At 39.7% G+C, this 24,390-nt stretch overlaps 1 long non-coding RNA gene and 1 pseudogene across 2 annotated transcripts; one reads left to right on the forward strand and one right to left on the reverse strand.

The window, feature by feature from the left end:
- LOC134302895 (uncharacterized) overlaps positions 1-24,390 on the forward strand; it is a 657,104-nt pseudogene that overhangs the window by 27,982 nt on the left and 604,732 nt on the right.
- LOC134336189 (uncharacterized) lies at positions 9,872-12,298 on the reverse strand. 2 transcript variants are annotated; one of them, XR_010015690.1, is made up of 4 exons: positions 12,115-12,298; positions 11,941-12,016; positions 10,889-11,131; positions 9,872-10,029 (listed from the first exon to the last, which is right to left on the reverse strand). It is a non-coding gene; the product is annotated as an uncharacterized LOC134336189 (long non-coding RNA). The 2 variants fall into 2 exon arrangements; XR_010015689.1 differs by lacking the exon at positions 9,872-10,029 and having other exon boundaries at positions 10,526-11,131.

Genomic DNA, 24,390 nt, shown 5'->3' on the forward strand with positions numbered 1-24,390 from the left:
TGTAATTTATTATTTATAATGTTATAAATGTATTTTATTATTTATAATGTTATAAATGTGTTTTATTATTTATAATGTTATAAATGTAGTTTATTATTTATAATGTTATAAATGTGTTTTATTATTTATAATGTTATAAATGTGTTTTATTATTTATAATGTTATAAATGTATTTTATTATTTATAATGTTATAAATGTAGTTTATTATTTATAATGTTATAAATGTATTTTATTATTTATAATGTTATAAATGTATTTTATTATTTTCTGCTTCAGAACTGAACAAGGATTTCTCCTGCTCCTCGTGTCCACGTTCCTCTACAACCCAAAATCACCTCCACAATCACATCAAGAGCTGCAACCATGATAAATATGATGCGCTGGTGAAGATTAAGACTGAACATGAGGATCTGACGCCCACCAGAAGCTCCGGTACTCAGGAGACGTCCTCGCTCGGACACAGACTGAAAGAAAGTAACGTCTGCTCGATGTGTGGAAAGGTCTTCAGTTCCCAGAGTGCCCTGAATAGACACCAGCGCATTCACACCGGAGAGAAACCATTTCAGTGCTCAGACTGCGGGAAGAGTTTCAACGAACAGAATAAACTTAAAACTCACCAGCGCGTTCACACCGGAGAGAAACCGTATCAGTGCTCACACTGCGGGAGGAGTTTTAATCATCAGAGTAATCTCAAAGGACACCAGCGCATTCACACCAGAGAAAAGCCCCATCAGTGCTCGCACTGTGAAAAGAGTTTTAATAAACAGAGAGATCTTAAAAAACACCAGCGCATTCACACCGGAGAGAAACCGTATCACTGCTTGCATTGTGGAAAAAGCTTCAATAATCTGAGTCATCTCAAAATACACCAGCGCATTCATACCGGAGAGAAACCGTATTACTGCTCAGAGTGCGGGAAGAGTTTCAACAAACAGAGTAATCTTAAAACTCACCAGCGCATTCACACTGGAGAGAGACCGTATCAGTGCTCACACTGTGGGAGGAGTTTTAATAATCAGAGTCATCTTAAAGTACACCAGCGCATTCACATCGGAGAAAAACCCTATAAGTGCTCACAGTGTGGAAAGAGTTTTAATAAACAGAGTAAACTCAAAGCCCACCAGCACGTTCACACCGGAGAGAAACCCTATCAGTGCTCAGAGTGTGGGAAGAGCTTTAATCAACAGAGTGATCTTAAAAGACACCAGCGCATTCACACTGGAGAGAAATCATACCAATGCTCACTGTGTGGCAAGAGCTTTAATCAGCAGAGCACTATCAAAAGACACTTGCGCATTCACACTGGAGAGAAATCGTATCAGTGTGGGAAGAGTTATAATCAACAGAGTCACCTCAAAATACACCAGCGCATTCACACCGGAGAGAAAACACATCAGTGCGTGCAGTGTGGGAAGAGTTTTAATAATCAGAGTAATCTTAATAGACATCAGCGCATTCACACCGGAGAGAAACCGTACGAGTGCTCATATTGTGGAAAGAGTTTTAACCGACAGAGCGTTCTCAAAAGACACCAGCGCATTCACACCAAGGAGAAACCGTTCGTCTGCTCCGAATGTGGAAAGAGTTTCAATCGACAGAGCGTTCTCAAAATCCACCAGCGCATTCACACCGGAGAGAAGCCGTATCAGTGCTTACAGTGCGAGAAGAGCTTCAATCAATTGAGCGATCTGAAAATACACCAGCGCAATCACACCTGAGAGAAGCCGTATCAGTGCTCGGAGTGCGGGAAGAGTTTCAATCAACAGAGTAAACTTAAAAATCACCAGCGCATTCACAGCGAAGAGAAGCCCTATCAGTGCTCGCTGTGTGGGAAGAGTTTTAATCGACAGAGTGATCTCAGAGTACACCATCGCATTCACACCGGAGTGAAGCCCTATCAGTGCTCAGAGTGCGGGAAGAGTTTTAATCAACAGAGTAAACTTAAAAATCACCAGCGCATTCACAGCGAAGAGAAAGCCCTATCAGTGCTCGCTGTAATACACCAGCGCTTGTATACTTGTGGCTTGACTGTATGTTAAGAAATGTATAATATTTTGTGGTTACAGATTACAGATTTGCATGTTTTAAGTGTATTACCTTAGTAATGTTACAGGCTAATAATAAATGAACATGATTGTAATTAATGCTACTACTTTTTAATAAAATATATTATTTAAACCATTGTTTTATAAATATGATGTGATCCATTAACAATTAATAACATCCATAATTTGTTTAGTGTTAGTACTATAAGTGGGTCTAAACCCTGATTAAAATATCTTATTAATACCGTTTCTGTTCAGATAAGAACATAATTGTTGGGACGCTGCTTCTTCTAGAATTCTGAAGACAAAAGAGAGGTTTGATATTTGCCTATAATTAGACAGCACATGTGGATTTAATAACTGCACATTTTTAACATTTGGGTTCATATCAAAGGCTAAGTGAGGTATTTATGATAGTAAGCAAGGGTTCTATGATGGCATGGAGTAAAGGAGACATGACGATGACTTTGATTTGGTCAGTGAAGTAAGATTAGGTGGTTGGATAACCTTGCTGGATAAGCCGTTGTTGGTTCAGGATGGAAAATGCAAATAAAATAAAAACACAGACTTTTATTTGATGTCAGACAGGATGAACCTGAGATATTTCATCTTTTATCTGCTCAACTTCATTTCATTTATTAATAAACATCCATTCCTGCATTTCAGGCCTGCAACACATTCCAAAAAAAAGTTGGGACGGGGTAATGAGGTGAAAACACTAAATAATGATGTGATGATGTGAACAGGTGATTGTGATCATGGTTTGGTACAAAAGCAGCATCCAGGAAAGGCTGAGAGTCTCTGATGAGTAAAGATGATCAGAGGATCCAGTTTGTCCACAAATGTGTGACCGGAGCAGACGGATCTGACGCCCACCAGAAGCTCCAGTAATCAGCAAACGTCCTCTGGTACTGTCAGCATTAACACCTCTCTCAGTCCCACACAGGAAGAAGGAAACGTCTGCTCACAGTGTGGGAAGAGCTTCAGTACCCAGTGTGAACTCAAAATACACCAGTGCATTCACACTGGAGAGAAACCGTATCAGTGTTCAGATTGTGGAAAGAGTTTTAATAATCAGTCATCTCAAAACACACCAGCGCATTCACACCAAAGAGAAACCCTATCAAGTCAAGTCAACTTTATTTATATAGCGCTTTTTACAATAGACATTGTCTCAAAGCAACTTTACAAAATCCAGGACCAGCAGATACAAAAACCGCTGTTGAGCAAGCCGAGGGCGACTGTGGCAAGGAAAAACTCCCTGAAAATTACAGGAAGAAACCTTGAGAGGAACCAGACTCAGCAGGGCCCGTCCTTCTTGGGTGGCCTGGAGGAAACTTTAAATAAATACACGATTTACACAAAGCATACAAACACAGAATTAAATGATCTAAAAGTTATAACTGGTAATAAATAGATAAATAAATAATAATAGAGTTGTTATTCGCTCTAGTCTTCAATAAAGTCTGTAGTTAGTCATTCTTGGTGCAATTACTCCAGTTCCGTCACATCCGGCAGGAGCAGCATCGTTGTCACGGCAATCTCGACTTTTAATGCTTAACCTCGGCGGGTAAACAGGTTTCCATCAGAATGCCCTTGGACAGGTCTAGCCCAGGTCTCAGTCTCGACTTTAATCCTTAACCTCGGCGGGTAAACAGGTTTCCATCAGAATGCCTTTGGACTAAAACAACAAAGAATGTAGTTAATAATGTATAATGCGAGTTGAGTAAAACAGTGTACAGAGAGTTTTAGACTCCGGCAGCCCTAATTATTACAGCATAACTAAAAGGGAGAGCAAGCAGGTAACAAGGTCATGAAGGCTTTCATAGCACGTCAGCGCCCACCTCTCCTACCCAAACCTGAGTGATCGGACAGGAGAGGCAGAACGACGGCAACCCAACATCCCTGATCACCACAAGTTTCTATGACCAAGAACCCCCAAGCTCTGCACCTTTGTCTATATTAATCAAAAGCCTGTGAAAATAAATATGTTTTCAGTCTAGACTTAAACATTGAGACTGTGTCCGAATCATGAACAGAGGCAGGAAGATTATTCCAAAGTTGTGGAGCTTTGTAAGAAAATGCTCTTCCACCAGCTGTGATCTTTTTAATTTTAGGAACTATAAGTAACCCTGCATCTTGTGAGCGAAGTGGACGCGCTGAGTTGTAGTGATTAATAAGCTCGCTCAGATACTGTGGAGCCAGACCATGTAGCGCTTTATAGGTTAGTAAAAGTATTTTGTAATCAATGCGGAATTTAACTGGCAGCCAGTGTAGACATGATAGAACAGGAGTAATATGATCAAATTTTTTAGTTCTAGTTAGCACTCGAGCTGCTGCATTTTGAACTAACTGGAGTTTGTGTATGGATCTACCAGAGCATCCAGTTAGAAGAGCATTACAATAATCTAACCGAGAAGTTATAAACGCATGGATCAGTTTTAATATCATTAACAGATAGTATATTTGTTATTTTAGAAATATTACGTAGATGATAGAAAGCAACTCTAGTAATATTATTAACGTGTGTATCAAAGGAGAGAGCTGAATCTATTGTGACACCTAAGTTTTTTACGTCAGAGCTAGGAGTAACAGAGAAAGTGTTTAGGTTTAGCACCAGGTTAGACAACTTGTCTCTTGCAGCTTTAGAGCCAACAAGTAAAACCTCAGTTATATCTGAATTAAGTAAAAGAAATTCAGATTCTCACAGTGTGGGAAGAGTTTTAATAATCAGAGTCATCTTAAAAGACACCAGCACATTCACACTGGAGAGAAACCCTATCAGTGCTCTCAGTGTGAAAAGAGTTTTAATCAGCAAGGTCATCTCAAAATACACCAGCGCATTCACACCGGAGAGAAGCCTTATCACTGCTTGCAATGTTGGAAGAGTTTTAATGAACAGAGTAATCTTAAAACCCACCAGCGCATTCACATGGGAGAGAAACCCTATCAGTGCTCACACTGTGGGAAGAGTTTTAACAAACAGAACGATCTTAAAAGACACCAGCGCATTCTCACATCAATGAACTAAAGAAGACAACAACTGAGACAAACACATCACGTCTTCTTATCACAGACAGCTGATCCATGCTTTTTATATAAAAACCAACATCTGTAACAGCAGCACAAATCCCCACAGATAATCTACACACTCCGCCATCATGTTACTCTTTACTTTCATTGTGTAACGTCCACCACTGATGATGCTGCTTGGTTCCCAAAAACTGGTGAAAACTACTGGTTCTCTACAAAACACCAAGGTTTGAAGGATCCTGAACAGAACCGGTTCAAGAACAAGAACCAGAGTTCTTTAGGTGGAAATGCACTGTTGGTGAACTGGGGACTATGCAAAACATCAGGTAAGGAATCTCAGGGTAATGTTTGACCCTGACTTTAGGTTTGACAAACAAACAGTGGTAGCTTAGTGGGTAGAGCTTTGGGCTATCAATCGTAAAGATTGGCGGTTCAAATCCAGGCTCTGCTATGCAGCCACTGTTGGGTCCTTGAGCAGGGCCCTTAACCCTGTCTGCTCTAGGGGTGCTGTCCGATGGCTGACCCTGCGCTCTGACCCCAACCTCCAACGACAAGCTGGGATATGCGAAGAAAGAATTTCATTGTACTGTACACCTGTATATGTATATATGACAAATAAAGTATATCAAATGAATTCGCCAACACTGGTCAGACAAACTGTTACCCTAAGACCTATACACTTGTACCTGCTCCTGTGTCATCTTGATTTTTACAAATTGCACTTGGCTATAAGTAAGTCCACATTAGCTCATTTACAGTCCACATCACCCCGGGCCTGGCAGCCCTCCCTCTAAGTTACAGGATCCAATTTAAAACATGTTTACTCATTTTTAAGTCTTTGAATGGAGCTGTGCCATCTTGCATAGAAGTCTTGTTCCAACCCTACACTGTAAAAAAAATAATTGTAAAATTTACAGTAAGTTATTGGCAAAAAAGTTACCAATAAAGTATTGTAAAATTACAGTAAATTGTTTTATTGGAATGGTAATTTACTGTAAATTATTTACAGTTGACTACCACTTTTTTACAGCAAGTGTCATTAAGAATAAATACATTATAATACTGTAAAAATATATACAAAAATTGGCTGTAAGTTTTTATTATTACAGTATATACCTGGCTCGGTTGCCAATTAAAGACAGCTACTATCTGTTATCTCACTTTATTAGAGCTCTAGTTTGAGAAATGTTTTTGACAAATTATTATATGAATTATGCACATTTACAAATAACAAACCATACAACAGCTTGTTTCATGAAGCATTTTTAATATCAAAATAATATATGCAATATGTGCTTAATTTATTGCCAGATTCTAACAGAATCAATAAAAAACAATATAAAATATATTGATTCAAATACCTGAAAGAAAAGCTATGTTGAATGTTACAGACTCTTCAGTTTACCAATAGCATTTTGTAATGCCCCATATACATTTTTAAAATGCACATAAAATGTAGGCCACAAAAACAAGTGTAACTCCAAACTTACTTAACACACAGTCTATTCTACATTCTAAAACCCTAAACATAGCATGGAAAACAGAACTTTTGTGTAGGCCTATCTCTGCTGTGGTCACAACATTTCCATTAAACTTACATGGATAGCCAGTCAAAATCCATTAGTTTTCTTAGAAGACTGCAAACATTAGCATTCATTGAGTGTTTCTTTTTCTCCACTACTTTGCCACTTTTTTGCTGATAACCTTTTCAGCAGAGTTCTTGGAGCCAGTGTTTGGGTTAATCCCCACGAAGCACCTGGAAATATCACACAAAAAGATGTTATAATGCAGACTTTTAATGCTACTTTTAAAGTTACTTACATCTATACTTTGTAGCCTTACAAAAAAGTTAAATATTTTTAAAAAGGTATAAAAATCTAAACAATTTTAGTTCCTGCTCAGAGATTTATTTCACAGAAATGCATTCTAGATTACTACCAATGATCGTGATATGCAATACACAATTTTTATAATTGTGATTGAAACATTTGTCATGTCCATAAAATGTTGTGTTGGATATGTATATGTATATATGTGTTCCAGGATCCAGTCCAGAGTCTACCTCCTACCCTCCTGGATCCAGATCCACCCCAGGTCTTCAACTCTGCCATTTTACTTATAAAAGGAGCTGCTCTAGAGGGAGGTCTGGTTCAGCTCTCTCTCTCTTTTGTTTGGTGCTTATTGTGTGTGATTGCCTCTTGTCTAATGCCTTGTTGCCTGTGTATGACCATTTTACCTGTATTTGTGACTACTGAGAAAGCTTACTGATTTGGATTTAGATTGCTATGTAAATAATTCACTTGTATATAGCTATGTTGTTTGTACACCAGTGGTAGGGAGTGGCTGCCATTTTGTTTGTCATCTATGTTTTGTGCTCTGTTTATGTTAGGTAGGGAGTTAGGGAAGTACTTTGTCTTTTATTTTAATTTTTCTTTTGTTTTAGGGAAGCTAGTTTTAGTGGGTACATTAGATAGTGTGTGTTTTGTTTGTTATTTTGGCCTGGGTCACTCCTGAAGGTATACTGGTTTGCTTTGTCTCAAAATTGTAAATACACTTGGTTAAACAAATTCCTCTTGTGTTCTTGGTGGTCTATTTTCCCCTAACTATACCATTTTCCTTATATGTGTTGCAGCCTAACCTAGACTAGGCCGTAACATAAATGGGGGCTCATCCGGGATGTATGAGTAGTTTTCTTGGCAGTTTTCTGTACCTATTGTTAGAGTCTCTCCTAAATCGTTTCTCTGTTTAAACCAGATTGTGTAAGGTATGGAAAAATTTGATTTCACCCAGTTTACCCTTTTCCCTACGTGGGAACAGTTTGATCAATGTCGAAAGGCTGATTTACTGCTTGTGGCTAACTTTTTCTCTGCTACCATATCTCGTCATGCTCCAAAACATGAGATTAAGCAGGAGTTGAGCACTCAGCTGGTTGGAAAAGGAAGAGTCTCTGGGTGTTGCTTCAAGTCCTTCCCTGGGTGCGGCAGCCACTGAGGTTGCAGACGCCCCAGTGGTGCGGACACGCATGGATCCCAGTAGCACTTTTTTCTCCGGGATTGACCCAATGCTGGCAATCCGGCTTAAGGAGTTGGAGCTGGAAATTAAAATCCAAGAGCGGGAGGCTGAGGGGTTGCGCCTAAAAGCAGTAAAGGTGGAGGCAGACAAGGAGGTGGAGTTGAAGCGGTTGAGCTTAGCAGGTAGCAGTCCTATTCCTCGACCACGGAGCAGGCTCTCTCCTGCGGCTCACATCCCAGCCCATATCGAAGTCTCGACACCTGCTGCACCACCGGTGCCCAGGCCCCGCTCCCCATTCCGTTCAACAGCTGTAAGTAGTGCTGCAACTTTTGATGTCAGTCGACAGGTTGTTTTGGTGCCTGCTTTCAGGGAAACTGAGGTGGATAATTATTTTTCAATTTTTGAAAGGATTGCTACTGCACTTAATTGGCCGAAAGACTTGTGGGCATTGTTATTACAGTGCAAATTAGTGGGAAAAGCTCAAGAGGTTTGTTCGTCACTTTCGTTGGAGCAAAGTTGGGATTACGATATAGTAAAAAAAGCACCATTCTTAGAGCATATGAATTGGTCCCTGAGGCTTATCGACAAAATTTTCGAAATTTATCAAGAAACCCCAGTCAAACGTTTGTAGAATTTGCTAGAGAAAAGACCACATTGTTTGAGAAATGGTGTGCAGCTAGTAACGTTACAACCTATGCTGAACTTAAAGAACTGGTGCTGATAGAGGACTTTAAGAACAACTTGCCTGAGAAAATCGTTGTTTACCTAAATGAACAGAAAGTAACCAAAATGTCTGCTGCTGCTACCTTAGCTGAGGAATTTGTTTTGACTCATAAAACTGTGTTTTCAGCTCCCCAACGTAGTCACACCATAACGGTAAAATCTAGTAAGGCTGTTAGTTCTTCCCGATCCGATGCCCCTACTTCACCTGTGGAAACACGGGATTGCTTTTACTGCCATGAGAAAGGTCACATTATCAGCGGGTGCCCCACTTTGCAGCGTAAACGTGCTCGTTCAAACAGTTCTGTTAAAAAGGTCCATGCTTTGTCTACCTTGCCTTCTGAAGTTGGAGGTCGAGCAGAGATGGTTCCTTGCTCCACTATAGAACCTGTGTTTAAACCGTTTGTCATTAGTGGGGTTGTGTCACTATCAGAGGTTAGTGATGTTAAGAAGCCTATACAGATACTCCGGGATACAGGGGCTGCGCAGTCACTTATATTAGGTAGTGCACTGCCATTCTCTGATGAGTCCTATTGTGGTTCTGACGTTTTGGTACAAGGTATTGAACTTGGTAAGGTCAGAATTCCGTTGCATTCAGTGTTTTTGAAAACTGAAACTTTTGAGGGGTTTGTAAAAGTTGCTGTTCGGTCGGAATTACCAGTGGGTGGTATTTCCTTGATATTAGGTAATGACATAGCCGGAGGAAAAATTTTTGCTCTACCAGAGGTAGTAAATAAACCTGTGGAACATGCTGATCTTTCAAGGGAAGAAGCCTCAGCTCTGTTTCCTGTTTGTGTGTTAACTCGTGCCCAAGCACTAAAATTTTCTGATATAGTTGATTTGTCTGACTCATTTTTGGGTGAAAATAACTTGGACAAAGAGTCTAGAGTGATTCCTCCCACTAAAGTTAAGTATAAGTCTAATACCTCTGTCTCTTCTCCATTATCTGAGGAGGTCGCAGATACGGTAACTCGTACTGCACTAATCTCTGCCCAAAATGCTGATCAAACACTGGCTTCCTGTTTTCGTTTAACATTAGAAAAGACGAAGGACTCAGAAGGTCGTTCACAATACTTTATTAAGGATGGAGTATTGATGAGGTCCTGGTCTCCTGTAAGTTCAAGCAGTGAATGTGAGACTGTTAAACAGATTGTGGTTCCTCTTCCATACAGGTCCTTAGTTTTGTCTTTAGCTCATGATCACCATCTCTCTGGTCACCTAGGAATAAGGAAAACTGTTAATCGCATCATTCAGCATTTCTTTTGGCCTTCTCTTAAAACAGATGTGACTCGTTATTGTCGGTCCTGTCACACCTGCCAAATGGTTGGAAAACCGAATCAGTCTATTCCGCCGGCTCCACTTTATCCCATACCTGCTGTTGGAGAGCCATTTGAAAGATTACTAATTGATTGTGTAGGTCCTTTGCCAAAGACTCGCTCAGGAAACTGTTACCTTTTAACACTAATGTGTGCTGCTACCCGATTTCCAGAGGCTATTCCATTGCGCTCCATAAAGTCAAAGTCAGTGGTTAAGGCCTTAATTAAATTTTGTACAACCTTCGGTCTACCAAAATGCATTCAGTCGGATCAAGGTACCAATTTTATGTCTAAACTATTTGCACAAGTAACACGTGAACTACAAATTAAACATTCAGTCTCTAGTGCGTATCATCCTGAATCTCAGGGCGCACTTGAGCGCTTTCATAAAACCTTGAAAAATATGCTAAGAGCATATTGCTTTGAAACACAAAAGGATTGGGATGAGGGAGTACCCCTCCTTTTGTTTGCAATTAGGGACACAGTACAAGAATCCCTTGGGTTTAGCCCAAATGCTCTTGTTTTTGGACGGTCTGTCCGTGGCCCACTTAGAGTGCTTTATGAGCAGTGGCTATCCTCATCATCAACAGAAAGTGATAACCTTCAAATGTTTGTTACTAATCTCCGTGAACGTCTTTGCTTGGCCCGCAAAATTGCTAGTGAAAATCTGTGTTCTTCTCAAAAGAAAATGAAGGCTCACTTCGATATCAAGGCAGTCAGTCGCACATTTAACATTGGGGATCGGGTCCTGGCACTTTTACCTGTTGCTGGTTCCGCTTTGCAAACCAGATTCTCCGGTCCCTATAAAATAATTGAAAAGCAAACTGACAGTAACTATATATTAGCAACTCCAGATCGCCGTAGTAAGACTCGCATATGTCATGTGAATTTGTTGAAACCCTACCTTGATCGCAGTTCCATTGATACGGGCGATCTTTCTGGGTCTTTGCCCTCACCTTCTTCGCCTAAGGTGTTAGCTGTCGCCTCAATATTGGAATATGCTCCTGAAAGTGATGACATTCATCTAGGTCGCAATATTGTTCCTTGCTCTCGTCTCCCTAACTCTGATGCTTTGTTGCGACTCTCTGAAAAACTGTCACACTTGCCTTTCGATGCTCAGTCTGAGATCAGATCTCTAATTAGTAAATTCCCGACACTGTTCTCCGATGTTCCATCCCGCACCTCGGTCTTGGAACATGACATTAATGTTGATGGACACTCGCCTATTAAACAACATCCCTACCGTGTTAACCCCTACAAACGTGCTCTCCTTAATGCTGAACCAGATTATTTAGTGGAAAACAATCTTGCGATCCCTAGTAATAGCCCATGGTGTTCCCCGTGCATACTGGTCCCGAAACAAGATAATACTTATCGATTTTGTACCGACTATAGGAAAGTAAACTCTGTGACGATTCCTGATTCATTTCCTCTTCCTCGACTAGAAGATTGTATTGACCGTATTGGTTCATCTAAAGTCATTAGTAAACTTGACCTTCTAAAAGGCTACTGGCAGGTTCCCCTTACGTCTCATGCTTCTGAGATCTCTGCTTTTGCTACACCAGATAAATTTCTTCAGTATACCGTAATGGCATTTGGTTTAAGAAACGCTCCAGCCACTTTTCAGCGACTAATGAATATAGTGTTAGGTGATGTACCAAACTGTGAAGCTTATCTGGATGATGTGGTTGTTTACTCAGATTCTTGGATGCACCATCTGAAATTACTAGAAACGATCTTTACCAAACTTAGAGATGCTAACCTGGTGCTGAACCTCGAAAAGTGTGAGTTTGGAAAAGGTGTGATAACCTACCTTGGAAAAACTGTTGGTAATGGTACTGTACGACCTCTTGATGCAAAGATCCAAGCTATTAGCTCCTTCCCAGCACCTAAAACAAAACGTGAGCTTAGACGCTTCTTGGGGATGACCGGTTATTATCGCTGTTTTTGTAGAAACTTTTCTGATGTGGTGTTGCCTCTTACTAACCTTTTAGGTAAGAATGTCCCGTTTGTCTGGTCCTCTGCTTGCAAATCTGCTTTTGATTCCTTGAAGGCTTTATTGAGTAGTTCTCCTGTTCTTGCCACACCTGATTTTGATAAGCCGTTTAAAATGGAAGTGGACGCTAGCAAAACGGGTGCCGGCGCTGTCCTATTACAAGAGGACAATCACCAAATTGATCATCCGATTTGTTATTTCTCCCGAAAATTTGTCAAACACCAGCTGGCTTATAGTACCATCGAGAAAGAGGCTTTAGCTCTTCTTCTCGCCTTGCAACATTTCGAGGTTTATTTAGGTAGTAGTTTGGTTCCCATCACAGTTTACACAGATCACAATCCCCTGGTTTTTCTTCAACGCATGTCAAACACAAACCAACGCCTTATGCGCTGGTCGCTCATTATTCAAGGTTTTAATTTGGTTATCCTTCACAGAAAGGGCTCTGAAAATATTGTAGCTGATGCCTTGTCACGTTGTTATGACCCTTGAATGAACTTTTGTGAAGTTCAACTTTATGGGGGGAGGTGTCATGTCCATAAAATGTTGTGTTGTATATGTATATGTATATATGTGTTCCAGGATCCAGTCCAGAGTCTACCTCCTACCCTCCTGGATCCAGATCCACCCCAGGTCTTCAACTCTGCCATTTTACTTATAAAAGGAGCTGCTCTAGAGGGAGGTCTGGTTCAGCTCTCTCTCTCTTTTGTTTGGTGCTTATTGTGTGTGATTGCCTCTTGTCTAATGCCTTGTTGCCTGTGTATGACCATTTTACCTGTATTTGTGACTACTGAGAAAGCTTACTGATTTGGATTTAGATTGCTATGTAAATAATTCACTTGTATATAGCTATGTTGTTTGTACACCAGTGGTAGGGAGTGGCTGCCATTTTGTTTGTCATCTATGTTTTGTGCTCTGTTTATGTTAGGTAGGGAGTTAGGGAAGTACTTTGTCTTTTATTTTAATTTTTCTTTTGTTTTAGGGAAGCTAGTTTTAGTGGGTACATTAGATAGTGTGTGTTTTGTTTGTTATTTTGGCCTGGGTCACTCCTGAAGGTATACTGGTTTGCTTTGTCTCAAAATTGTAAATACACTTGGTTAAACAAATTCCTCTTGTGTTCTTGGTGGTCTATTTTCCCCTAACTATACCATTTTCCTTATATGTGTTGCAGCCTAACCTAGACTAGGCCGTAACACATTGCTCTGTGGTACTATGTATTAGGTTTTGTTGTAAATTAATTAACCGATCTGTAAATACAGAGAGCTGTATTTCACAGTTTATCCACGCATAAAAACCATAATTTACCTTTGGATGAATTCAAGAGTGCATAAGGCTTCCTCTTGGTATTCCAGGTTGAAATTATAGAATGAGTCAAACAAAGCTGTCAGGCCTGCTGCAAAGTTCACCATTAATAAACATGTATGCATATTAATACCTTTAATAAGACCAAGCAAATATTTAAAGGAAAACAACCAGATCTGAGCCCTATTTTCTAATAATTTTGGATTCATATTTTTAGAGACAAAAATAATAAATTCATTGTTGAGTTGAATCAACAATATTGCTAGAGAATGTTACAAAAATCAAAATAAACCACTTTTTACCACAGACTGGTTTATAATGTTATTATCATTTACAGCATTTAGCAGACGCTTTTATCCAAAGCAACTTACACAATGAGCTGAACGCAATGAGCAATTGAGGGTTAAGGGCCTTGCTCAGGGACCCAACGGTGACAACTTGGTGGTGGCGGGGCTTGAACCGGCAACCTTCTGTTTACTAGTCCAGTACCTTAACCACTGAGCTATTACTGCCCTTATTATCAGTTCAAAATGGAAGTTTGACGTTTTAAATAAACACTGAATCAACTGATCATTTTTGTAAAAATATTAACCCAAAACAATGAGATAATAGGGCCCAGTTTAAATTTTTTTTCCCTTTATGCCAAAATAAAACATTAGTTCACTACCTTGAAAAATCAGTCTTGGAGAGTCTGGCAAAGAAAGTGGCCGGTGTGGCCATGTCCTACTGTATATGTTTATATTTCTTATTGGCTGTAATTCAACCATTCTGCTTCCATCAGTAGAGGGAATTAATCAGTCATAATAAGAGCTGTTAATTATCGAAATTCAAATCACTTTCAGTATCGCGGAGAGAGCAAGCGACACACACACCGACACACTCAAACTCTCAAACTCAAAAGAAGCTTTATTGGCATGACAAATAAGGACATTCGTATTGCCAAAGCAAGTTACAGAGAAATATTGCAAATAACAGTAAGAAAGAACAAAAATATACAGAACAGTTACATGTGCAAATAATATAAAATAGAATAAAATATTAATAGAAACAGTGCAAAATAATAACAATAAAAATTATAATATTTACATTAATGAGGTAGTAATAACGATCAGTTTCTGTGTGTGTGTGTGTGTGTGTGTGTGAGAGAGCTCATTACCTCATTAATGTAAATATTATTATTTTTATTGTTATTATTTTGCACTGTTTTTATTAATATTTTATTCTATTTTATATTGTTGCACAAGTAACTGTTTTGTATATATTTGTTCTTTTTTATTGTTCTTTTTATTATTTCTCTGTAACTGAGCTTTGGCAATACGAATGTCATGCCAATAAAGCTTCTTTTGAGTTTGAGTATGAGAGCCATAACCGAGCTACAGAGAAACCATGCAGACAATGAGCAGTGCTAGTGGTATAATGACAAATAATTGAGAAATAAACTATAAACTTGTTTAATGATGTTAAATCTGATTGGTTCATGGTGCGTATGTTTTAAAGCAGAAACAAACACAGGCTCTTTCTGAAGCTTAATGCATTGCATCCAGCCAACAGCGCCCCGTGGGCAGCGTCCTGTGACCACTGTTCTAGACCTTCATCAGTGGTCACAGGACGCTGCCCACGGGGCGCTGTTGGCTGGATGTTTTTGGTTGGTGGACGATTCTCAGTCCAGCAGTGACAGTGAGGTGTTTAGATCCACTCATACCAGCACAACACACACTAACACACCACCACCATGTCAGTGTCATTGCAGTGCTGAGAATCATCCACCACCTAAATAATACCTGCTCTGTGGTGGTCCTGTGGGTGTCCTGACCATTGAAGAACAGCATGAAAGGGGGTAACAAAGCATGTAGAGAAACAGATGGACTACAGTCAGTAATTGTAGAACTACAAAGTGCTTCTATATGGTAAGTGGAGCTGATAAAATGGACAGTGAGTGTAGAAACCAGGAGGTGGTTTTAATGTTATGACTGATCAGTGTATATAGTGGTGTTTTCAGTATTAACTCTGCAGTCCAGCAGGTGGAAATCATCAACCTTAACATGGTAGATCAACCAGCTCAGTTCAGAGAAGAGGAGCAGAAGCAGCTACAGCGGTTAATGTGTTTGTACTAAAGTGAATCATCTGTAAGTAAAATATTCATTTATTTATTGCTCTTTAATTAACTACATTCTAATTAATAATAAAACTAGAGTTTATAATAAAATACTACTGTAAGGATTTGAGGAGCGTTAACTCTTTTCTCATTTAAAAACGCGAACTGCTAGCTGCTCCGCTAACAGTTAGCATCACACGATTCAGTACTGATGAACCGATTCGTCCCAACTGATCCAGCAAAATGAATCAGTTGCTCGTTATTAGTTTTACAGTTTTATAGAAACACGTCAAGTTCTTTAAGTCTTAATATAAACTAGATATGTATCTCAGCAACTCAGCATCTTTATTCATCCTGTGTTTCTTTGTCTATCAAATAAACGTTCGAGCAAATTAAAGTGACCGATTTCAGTTTTATTGCATTGTCAGAAAGTGTCCCAACTATTTTGGAATTCGTGTTTGCTGCCTTGTTAAACAAATTACATATCTTGATCAGCCAGTATCTCTTTTAGGGTCCCGACCTGAAACTACATAAAGTAATGAAGTACATCCATCCATCTGTCTGTCTGTCTGTCCATTAGATGTTTAGTAATGCAGTCAGCAGAAGAGAGACACATCACCACCATGGATCTACAACATGAAGGATTCCAGGAGAAACAGATAAAGGAGGAAGATGAAGATGGCGGTTACTTCTGTAAGTAAATATGGAGCATTATGCCACTTTTCCACCAGACAGTATGGTACAGTACAGTATGGTACAGTACAGTGAGGTACAGTACAGTGTGGTACAGTATGTTACAGTACAGTGAGGTACAGTACAGTATGGTACAGTACAGTGTGATACAGTACAGTGTGGTACAGTATGGTACAGTACAGTGTGGTACAGTACAGTGAGGTACAGTACAGTGTGATACAGTACAGTGTGGTACAGTACAGTGAGGTACAGTACAGTGTGATACAGTACAGTGAGGTACAGTGTGGTACAGTACAGTATGGTACAGTACAGTGTGGTACAGTACAGTGTGGTACAGTACAGTATGGTACAGTACAGTGTGGTACAGTACAGTGTGATACAGTACAGTGTGGTACAGTATGGTACAGTACAGTATGGTACAGTACAGTGTGATACAGTACAGTGTGGTACAGTATGGTACAGTACAGTGAGGTACAGGAGAGTGTGGTACAGTACAGTATGGTACAGTATGTTACAATACAGTGAGGTACAGTACAGTATGGTACAGTACAGTGTGATACAGTACAGTGTGGTACAGTATGGTACAGGACAGTGTGGTACAGGACACTGTGGTACAAGACAGTGTGGTACAGTACAGTGTGGTACAGGACAGTGTGGTACAGGACAGTATGGTACAGTGTGGTACAGGACAGTGTGGTACAGTACAGTATGGTACAGTGTGGTACAGTACAGTGTGGTACAGGACAGTGTGGTACAGGACAGTGTGGTACAGTATGGTACAGGACAGTATGGTACAGTGTGGTACAGTACAGTGTGGTACAGTACAGTGTGGTACAGGACAGTGTGGTACAGTACAGTGTGGTACAGGACAGTGTGGTACAGTATGGTACAGGACAGTATGGTACAGTGTGGTACAGGACAGTGTGGTACAGTACAGTATGGTACAGTACAGTATAGTACAGTGTGGTACAGTACAGTGTGGTACAGTACAGTGTGGTACAGTACAGTATGGTACAGTACAGTACAGTGTAGTACAGTACAGTGTGGTACAGTGTGGTACAGTACAGTGTGGTACAGTACAGTATGGTACAGTACAGTGTGGTACAGTATGGTACAGTACAGTATGGTACAGGACAGTATGGTACAGTGTGGTACAGGACAGTGTGGTACAGTACAGTACAGTATGGTACAGTACAGTGTGGTACAGTACTGTACAGTATGGTACAGTACAGTGTGGTACAGTATAGTGTGGTACAGTACAGTATGGTACAGTACAGTATGGTACAGTACAGTGTGGTACAGTATAGTGTGGTACAGTACAGTATGGTACAGTACAGTATGGTACAGAACAGAGTGGTACAGTACAGTGTGGTACAGTACAGTGTGGTACAGTATGGTACAGGACAGTGTGGTACAGTATGGTACAGGACAGTATGGTACAGTGTGGTACAGGACAGTGTGGTACAGTACAGTATGGTACAGTATAGTACAGTGTGGTACAGTACTGTACAGTATGGTACAGTACAGTGTGGTACAGTATGGTACAGTACAGTGTGGTACAGTATAGTGTGGTACAGTACAGTATGGTACAGTACAGTACAGTGTAGTACAGTACAGTGTAGTACAGTACAGTATGGTACAGTACAGTGTGGTACAGTGTGGTACAGTACAGTGTGGTACAGTACAGTATGGTACAGTACAGTATGGTACAGGACAGTATGGTACAGTGTGGTACAGTACAGTGTGGTACAGGACAGTGTGGTACAGTACAGTATGGTACAGTACAGTGTGGTACAGTACTGTACAGTATGGTACAGTACAGTGTGGTACAGTATGGTACAGTACAGTATGGTACAGGACAGTATGGTACAGTGTGGTACAGGACAGTGTGGTACAGTACAGTATGGTACAGTACAGTGTGGTACAGTACTGTACAGTATGGTACAGTACAGTGTGGTACAGTATAGTGTGGTACAGTACAGTATGGTACAGTACAGTATGGTACAGTACAGTGTGGTACAGTACAGTGTGGTACAGTACAGTGTGGTACAGTATAGTGTGATACAGTACAGTATGGTACAGTACAGTGTGGTACAGTATAGTGTGATACAGTACAGTATGGTACAGTACAGTATGGTACAGAACAGAGTGGTACAGGACAGTGTGGTACAGGACAGTGTGGTACAGTACAGTGTGGTACAGTACAGTGTGGTACAGTATGGTACAGGACAGTATGGTACAGTGTGGTACAGTACAGTGTGGTACAGGACAGTGTGGTACAGTACAGTATGGTACAGTACAGTATGGTACAGTACAGTGTGGTACAGTACTGTACAGTATGGTACAGTACAGTGTGGTACAGTATAGTGTGGTACAGTACAGTATGGTACAGTACAGTGTGGTACAGTACAGTGTGGTACAGTACAATGTGATACAGTACAGTATGGTACAGTACAGTGTGGTACAGTATGGTACAGTACAGTATGGTACAGGACAGTATGGTACAGTGTGGTACAGTACAGTGTGGTACAGGACAGTGTGGTACAGTACAGTATGGTACAGTACAGTGTGGTACAGTACAGTATGGTACAGTACAGTATGGTACAGAACAGAGTGGTACAGTACAGTGTGGTACAGGACAGTGTGGTACAGGACAGTGTGGTACAGTATGGTACAGGACAGTGTGGTACAGTATGGTACAGTACAGTGTGGTACAGTACAGTATGGTACAGTGTGGTACAGTACAGTGTGGTACAGGACAGTGTGGTACAGTACAGTATGGTACAGTACAGTGTGGTACAGTACTGTACAGTATGGTACAGTACAGTGTGGTACAGTATAGTGTGGTACAGTACAGTATGGTACAGTACAGTGTGGTACAGTATAGTGTGGTACAGTACAGTGTGGTACAGTACAGTATGGTACAGAACAGAGTGGTACAGTACAGTGTGGTACAGTACAGTGTGGTACAGTACAGTATGGTACAGTACAGTATGGTACAGTACAGTATGGTACAGTACAGTGTGGTACAGTACAGTATTGTACAGTACAGTGTGGTACAGTACAGTATGGTACATTATGGTACAGTACAGTGTGGTACAGTACAGTATTGTACAGTACAGTGTGATACAGTACAGTATGGTACAGTACAGTGTGGTACAGTACAGTATGGTACAGTTACAGTGTGGTACAGTACAGTATGGTACAGTACAGTATGGTACAGTACAGTATGATACAGTACAGTGTGGTACAGTACAGTATGGTACAGTTACAGTGTGGTACAGTATTGTACAGTTACAGTGTGGTACAGTACAGTGTGGTACAGTACAGTGTGGTACAGTACAGTATGGTACAGTTACAGTGTGGTACAGTACAGTATGGTACAGTACAGTATTGTACAGTACAGTGTGGTACAGTACAGTGTGGTACAGTACAGTATGGTACAGTACAGTATGGTACAGTTACAGTGTGGTACAGTACAGTATGGTACAGTACAGTATTGTACAGTACAGTATGGTACAGTACAGTATTGTACAGTACAGTGTGGTACAGTACAGTGTGGTACAGTACAGTATGGTACAGTACAGTGTGGTACAGTACAGTGAGGTACAGTACAGTATGGTACAGTACAGTGTGGTACAGTACAGTGTGGTACAGTACAGTATGGTACAGTACAGTATGGTACAGTACGGTACAGTACAGTATCAATCAATCAATCAACCTTTATTTTCACTCGGAAATACATTGAGGGTGACCCTCATTTTCAATGCAGCCGAGAATTTACAATACACAAAAAATGAAGAAATAAAAATAAAAACCAAGTCAAAATTTAGTTATCTTAAGTCAAACAACAAAGGTAAATAAGCAGCTAATTAACATATAAAGAAAAAGAATTAAAGCCAAAAACTAAAAAGTACAGTAATTAAGATCTAGTAAAACAGTTACAGGCTGTCTGAAGGTGGTTAGAAATGAAAAGTTTAAAATGATTTAGTGATACCAGCGAGCTGAGTTTTAGTGTTTCCTGTAGTGAATTCCAGCTCGCCGCTGCACTGTAACTAAAAGCAGATTTTCCTAGTTCTGTAAAAACTCTAGGTACCTGGCAGCTGATCCCACCACTAGAGCGTGTCTGATAATTACTACTAATTATGTTCATCAGAGAAGTGATATATTGTGGCATATGGCCGGAGAGTGTTTTATAAACAAAAATGAGCCAGTGTGTTTCCCTTCTTGCTGCTAATGATGGCCAGCCAACTTTTTCATATAGCTCACAGTGATGAGTTTTATAAGGGTCGCCAGTGATAAACCTCAGTGCAGAATGGTACACTGGGTCCAATAATTTGAGGGAACTGGGAGAGGCATATTTATAAATAACGTCCCCGTAGTCCAGCACTGAAAGTAAGGTTGCTTCAACAATTCTTTTCCTAGCGTACATAGGGAAACATGATTTATTTCAATATAAATAACCAAGCTTCTGTCTACATTTATTGATCAATTTGTTTATGTGCGTTTTAAAAGTGAGTTTATCGTCCAGCCAAATACCAAGGTATTTATAATCTGAGACTCTTTCAATGTTGGATCCTGCCAGGGTAGTAATATTTACAGTGTAACAATGAGTATTAGAAGATCTGGAAAACAGCATGAACTTAGTTTTCTTTGCATTTAAAACTAGTTTGTGCTTATACAACGCAATCTGCAGAGCATTAAAAGAGTTTTGTAATTTTGTTGCTGCAGCATGAATAGAATCAGCTGAGCAATATAAAATTGTATCATCTGCATAAAGGTGTATTTTGCAGTCTGAGATAGATGCAGCAATTTCATTAATATAAATATTAAATAGAACTGGGCCCAGAATGGAACCTTGTGGAACAGTATGGTACAGTACAGTGAGGTACAGTAGAGTACAGTATGGTACAGTACAGTGAGGTACAGTACAGTATGGTTAGTATATATATTTACTTATCAATAGGGATGTAATGATACACTCTACCCGCGATGCGATTCACGATACTGGGTTCACGATACGATTTTTTCCTTATTTTTTTAAACTGAAATTGAAGACAAATTATGACAAAGTTTCCTTTCATTATTATTTCTCTTAAAAAAATAAAATACTATATATGTGATATTATCTTTTATTTATCTAAATGTCTTTTTATTTCTGAGGTAGGTACAAACTATGCAAAACAATTTTGATTTATACCCAATTTGACTGAAAACCCCCGAATTTGGCAACCAGGCATATAGCGCCAGTGATGTCAACAAGGCGAGGTGCATCCCTACTAATCAGTGGAAATAATGAGACAGTGTGGATATTAGAACCTGTACTGTCCTGCTACACTCTAGTTTGAATTAGAATTAATTGTGATTGAAAAACCAAACCCACAGTCCTACATTTATTTTTTAAATATTGGTGGATTTTCAGGTGAAGGATCCATAATCACTGTAGACCATGTCACCCCAGGGGACCAACAGGATGGAGGTTCCCAGATGAAGCCTGTGAAGAAGGAAGAACCTGAAGATACAGATGAACTCAGTAAGATGTTATTATTTTTCTTAAAGTAGCATTGACTTTGACGTTTATTTGATGTCAGACAGGATGAAGCTGAGATATTTCATCTTTTATCCACTCAACTTCATTTCATTTATTAATAAACATCCATTCCTGCATTTCAGGCCTGCAACACATTCCAAAAAAAGTTGGGACGGGGGCAATTTAGGGTTAGTAATGAGGTGAGCACACTTAATAATGATGTGATGTGAACAGGTGATTGTAATCATGGTTTGGTACAAAAGCAGCATCCAGGGAAGGCTGAGAGTCTCTGGTGAGCAAAGAAGGGAAGAGAATCTTTACAGTGCATGATATCATTAAGCGGTTCGAGGAGTCTGGAGGTAGTTCAGAGCGTAAGACAAACACACAAAGAAATACAGAGAAACCTTTACAAAACTATTAAAAACTTTAGTGTGGAGTAAAGAGTAAAGTAAAGTTCTCTGGGCTCTGAGACATCTGAGATGGACCATGAGGTGGCCAGACGTGGTGCACTGAATCGAAAGATTCAAGAATGTTCAAAAACTCCAAAATCACTATTATAAAACGGATAGTTCTGGTCCTAAAATCTGATTGGCTGAGCCGCATTCGAAGCCGTTATAAAATCCCCGATAAACTCACACCTCACATCATTCCATATTACTGAAAAGAAAAAGTTAATGTTATTTTCGCCCTCATGTTGCCAGGCAACACTGTTAATTGAACTACCTAGCGTCGCGGAAGAATGCTTTATTGTAAGTTTATACACAATAAATACATTTATGAATTAAACATTGTTGTATTTATTGTATTTTATGTTGACCGCCGTTTTATAAAAGCAATAAGCCACTGTGCGTTACTGCTATGATTTTATCACGGGGAAAGACGGGAAACAACCTTCCCTGTGATAAAATCGCAGTAACGCACCGTCTCTCGTGGCTTATTGCTTTATTAACACCGTCAAATTCAAGTAGAATAGATGAGGACAAATCTGAAGCGTTTGTTTTAACAAAACATCCCTGATAAATGACGTAATGAAACCCACAACCTTACGTTCCCTCCGATTGTTGAGTTTCTTCTTCCCGTATTGATGGAATTTCAGGTCAAGAATCCATACTCCCTGTGGAACACGTCACCTCTGAGAAACACCTCTCCCCTGAGGACCAACAGCATGGAGGTTTTCACCTAAAGCTTGTGAAGAAGGAAGAACCTGAAGATGATGATGACCTCGGTAAGACATTTTTTAATCTTAATGTTTACCATACCATTAAAACCACCTCCTTGTTTCTACACTCACTGTCCAGTTTTATCAGCTCCACTTACCATATAGAAGCACTTTGTAGTTCTACAATTACTGACTGTAGTCCATCTGTTTCTCTACATACTTTGTTAGCTCCTTTCACCCTGTTCCTCAATGGTCAGGACCCCCACAGGACCACCACAGAGCAGGTATTATTTAGGTGGTGGATGATTCTCAGCACTGCAGTGACACTGACATGGTGGTGGTGTGTTAGTGTGTGTTGTGCTGGTATGAGTGGATCTAAACACCTCACTGTCACTGCTGGACTGAGAATCGTCCACCAACCAAAAATATCCAGCCAACAGCGCCCCGTGGGCAGCGTCCTGTGACCACTGATAACGGTCTAGAAGATGACCGACTCAAACAGCAGCGATAGATGAGCGATCGTCTCTGACTTTACATCTACGAGGTGGACCGACTAGGTAGGAGCGTCTAATAGAGTGGACAGTGAGTGGACACGGTATTTAAAAACTCCAGCAGCGCTGCTGTGTCTGATCCACTCATACCAGCACAACACACACTAACACACCACCACCATGTCAGTGTCACTGCAGTGCTGAGAATGATCCAACACCTAAATAATACCTGCTCTGTGGTGGTCCTGACCATTGAAGAACAGGGTGAAAGGGGGTAACAAAGTATGTAGAGAAACAGATGGACTACAGTCAGTAATTGTAGAACTACAAAGTGCTTCTATAAGTGGAGCTGATAAAACTGGTTCCTGCTGTTGGGACGATGAGCATGGCCCTTGGTTAGTTTGTTCCTGATTAATACTGTAAATGGAATTGGAAAACCAAACCTACAACCTTCTCCACATATTGGTGACATTTCAGGTGAAGGATCCGTATTCCCGGTGGAACACCTCACCCCAGTGGACCTCCAGCGTGGAGATTTCCTGATGAAGCCTGTAAAGAAGGAAGAACCTGAAGATGAACTTGGTTAGACTTGAACATCTTTTATTTTGTTTCCAGATGGGGGTTTGAGGGGGCTGGTATTGGGGGTGGATGCTTTCAGAGTGGATTTAATAATGCACAACCTTTTTTTTTACTATTTATAATGTTATAAATGTATTTTATTATTTATAATGTTATAAATGTAATTTATTATTTATAATGTTATAAATGTATTTTATTATTCATAATGTTATAAATGTATTTTATTATTTATAATGTTATAAATGTAATTTATTATTTATAATGTTATAAATGTATTTTATTATTTATAATGTTATAAATGTAATTTATTATTTATAATGTTATAAATGTATTTTATTATTTATAATGTTATAAATGTATTTTATTATTTATAATGTTATAAATTTATTTTATTATTTATAATGTTATAAATGTATTTTAT

This window comes from Trichomycterus rosablanca, chromosome 2 (genome assembly GCF_030014385.1).
Source record: "Trichomycterus rosablanca isolate fTriRos1 chromosome 2, fTriRos1.hap1, whole genome shotgun sequence".
Taxonomy (NCBI): Eukaryota; Metazoa; Chordata; class Actinopteri; order Siluriformes; family Trichomycteridae; genus Trichomycterus; species Trichomycterus rosablanca.